This window comes from Chionomys nivalis, chromosome 11, assembly GCF_950005125.1.
Source record: "Chionomys nivalis chromosome 11, mChiNiv1.1, whole genome shotgun sequence".
NCBI classification, from domain to species: Eukaryota; Metazoa; Chordata; class Mammalia; order Rodentia; family Cricetidae; genus Chionomys; species Chionomys nivalis.
The window spans coordinates 52,414,596-52,418,155 of NC_080096.1; the positions used below are offsets into that span (position 1 = coordinate 52,414,596).

At 36.4% G+C, this 3,560-nt stretch overlaps 1 non-coding gene across 1 annotated transcript; it reads right to left on the reverse strand.

Annotated features, from left to right (window-relative positions):
- Positions 1 to 1,740: 1,740 nt before the first annotated feature.
- On the reverse strand, positions 1,741 to 1,864 carry LOC130884525 (small nucleolar RNA SNORA33). The gene has a single exon (XR_009058051.1). It is a non-coding gene; the product is annotated as a small nucleolar RNA SNORA33 (small nucleolar RNA).
- Between the last annotated feature and the right edge of the window lie 1,696 nt (positions 1,865 to 3,560).

Consider the following 3,560-nt stretch of genomic DNA (forward strand, 5'->3'; position numbering starts at 1 on the left):
TGAGGGAATCTGAGGAAAGCGGAGCACATTTCTCAAGGAAACCCAAAGGTACTTTGGGAGATAACAAGTAGAGGCTAGCTCTGGGTTTCCACTGCGGTAAGGTAATGCAGGTGGGGTGAGCACTGTGTTTTGCACTAGTGTCCATGTGGGGAAATGGAGCGGGGCATGAGAACTACCAGCATTCAAACCTCGAAATCCGAGCAATTTTTGTTGTTGCTGAATTTACCAGGACAACCATACTGAGTCATTGCTATGTGATTGGGCCATTACTTAGAGCTTGGCTCTCTGCTGAACACCACTAGAAGGTGGAGTTCATACAGATGATGATGCTAACAGAGGCTTCAGAGCTCGGTATGTAGGTACCACATGCTTCTTCCACTGCTTCCTGCATGCGGGCTATGGAAAATGGCAGTCACATTTTTAAAACTTTGTTTTGTATCCTTTCTGCTTTGCAAAGGGTCTTTCTCTCAGTGTGCTTTGCTGTATGCATATGTTTTCTTACTAAATAGAAGCCTTTCTTTAGAGTCATAAAAAGATATCTGGGTCTGAGGTCTTTGTTTCTAACATTCCACAAATACCTATGCATTCAAATTGTTTTAGATAGAAAATTGTTTTATTCTCAGTTCAAGCCAGAAATTCTGTATTTATAATTGTGAAACAGGTTTCGGGAGTGAAATAGATCTCTAATACTTCTTAGACTTACATTTTGAAAATCACTTTTAGTTCAGATGCACACAGATTAAGTATGTATGCAATAGTCATGTAAGTAATAACACTTGACCTTGATGGAAGGTGCATTGTGAGGCTACGGACTCTTTCAGCACTTATTCGTCTGTGTTTTGCTGTAATCCAGTCTTTATTCACTTCCTATATCATTGCTGGCATTATTTTAGTCTTTTCAAAATTCACATTGAAAAAATGAACTCAAACAGTTTGCTTCTCAGTGATTTAGGAAGAAATTCTATCCTGTTCCTTCTTTCATCCCTCAGAGCCTAGAAACAAAGACATGGTAATCATTAATATTATAGTGAAAGAATATACCATTTAAATCTGGAGCCACATATGCTAATTATAAATCCATTTCAATATTTGTCGTCTTGAATTGTGAAGTCTTTGCATATGCTCCCTCCTCCTAAACTAGTCCAAGAAAAATGAATGTATTGTGTTGGTGTTTGGGTCTAGCGAGCTTCTCTGCGAGAAAATTGTCTTGTATTGCCTGGGGTCTAGTCCTTTATTCAACTTTAGTCAATGAGCTCCTTTGAATTATGTTCTCCCTATTTTCAACTACCTCATCAGGCGCAATCTGTTTCCTCCCTCAGAAGATCTGAAAAGGCCTAACATGGTGTTGGTGTGATCTTGCTTAATCTTCTCATTTCTAGGATGGGGAAGTAGAATCAGGGATAATCTTCTCTGTGATTCATACCCTTAAAACTCTTAAAACTTCCAATCCTTTAGGATGTCTGTTCATCTTCCTTTGCAGCTTTAGCAATATCCTCCCAATTTGTGTGCTAAGGCTTAGCATGAGGTTATTGGTCTTAGGAGTTTTTGACAGAGAGAGTGATATATAGGTATGCTTTTCCCAACATCTATCTTGTGTCTGGAATTTGGAAAGTTGGAACTTTAGTGCTAAAGATTCATAGAACTTTTTAAGTTTTTTTAAATTAGATGCAAATTATTTGTTCAATATTAAGTTCTTTTAACTACAACTATTTCAGTCTTAAGTGCTTCCCACCATTATAATACTGTTGTCATTTTCAGGGACCTTAAAGACTTCAGCTGTCCTTAAGATTCATAACATGGCATCACCATTGTCTGCCTTCTCTAATTTTCTGCACAACATTGAGATAAGCAGATTGATTGGCTTCATAAAACTTTTTTTTTTTTAAAAAATGCTTGTCTGGATTGGATCAGAAAGCATCATGAGTACTACAGGAAGATGAATTTGTTTCGTGAGGAAAACAATACAAAATCATGATCAAATCATTTTATTATTGGATAAATTGTCAGTTTTGCATGTGTCTTTCCAGCTCAGTGTTCTAGTTTGCTTTCTACTGCTAGTATAAAGCACTCTGATCAAATGCAAGGTGGGTAAGAAGGGATTTATTTGTCTATCAAAAGCAACCAAGGCAGGAATCAAGGCAGGAGCTTGAAGCAGAAACCATGAAGGAGTGCTGCTTACCAGCTTGCTCCACATGGCTTGTTTCACCTGGCTTACCACCTGGTCTTCTCAGCTACCTTTCTTGAACAGGCCAGGCCCAACTGTGTAGAGATGGTACTATTCACAGGGCTATGTTCTATGATGTCAATAAGGAATTAAGAAAATTTCTTCTAGACATACCCATATGGCCATCTGATGGAGGTAATTCTTCAACTGAGGTTCCCTCTTTCCAGATATATCAAGTTGACAATTAACATTAGCCATCACACCCAGGAAACAACAATTACAAAATATCATCTTTATAACACTATAAGGTGAACTATTTTCAATTTTATGAACTTTAAAGAATATCAGATCTAGAATATATAATGATAGTTGAAGAATAGGTACTTTTGTAGTTATCACCATTATGATAACAGTATAAAATTTTTATATCATTTTTATGCATTTTGATACTTCAGACAAATTTTCAGATATAATATCTACCTTGAATGTTTTATTTCAAGAGAGGTAGTGTTGATTCTCAATCAAGAAGTGGCATCAAGGTAGAGAACAGAGATGATTTTTAGGTGGGAAGTTTTATTGATTCTAGGATGTACCCAATGGAAGTAAGAGATGCTATGTGAATAGTCAATATACTAAACACAGATACCATGTGTTCCTCATCATAACCCTAGGGAGAAGATTCTGCAATTACCACCTCAGGTGTGAGGAAATATGTGGAGTCAAATACACTGCCTAAAGGCATGCAGATCATTTTTGCTAGAGCATGGGTTTAATAGAAGTTTATATGACTCTTGATTCCACACTCTTAGCCTCTCGTGTTTATTACTCTTTAAAGAAAGCATTCTTGAAGCAGGGTTCAGGGTTCTATGGAGACCTGCCAAGATTTTCTAATAGTCTATAAAAGGATGATAAAGTTTCATTATTTCTTTGACATTTTATAGCATCAAAATGGTGTTTTTCATCCATAATTTTTATGTGCTGTTAAGTTTTATAAGCTATAAATTTGGTATTAATTGATACTTATAAATCAAATATGTTTTATAGAATACTAGAGATTATTTACTAGGAAGATTGGCTAATTTTTTTGGTTTTTATAAAGTAATGGAGATAGAATTTGGATCCACGTGCTTGACTTCTGAGCTTCTTCAGGTATTCAATTGTGACGTAGCCTGGTCATTCTCTGAAAATGCACTGTTTATCTCCAGAGTTACATTATTTGACTATATGGAAGGAATCTTTGCTCCTGAGAATCAAGAGGTTCCTGTCTGGAGTTGACACACATCCATAGTTGCTTTAAGTGGACTAGACTATGAACAAGGCTTTCCTAAACCAGATTCCTAAGGAAGTCAAGGAAATGTCTTGATTAAGGATCTTTAGGAAAGGTCCTTAATTTAAC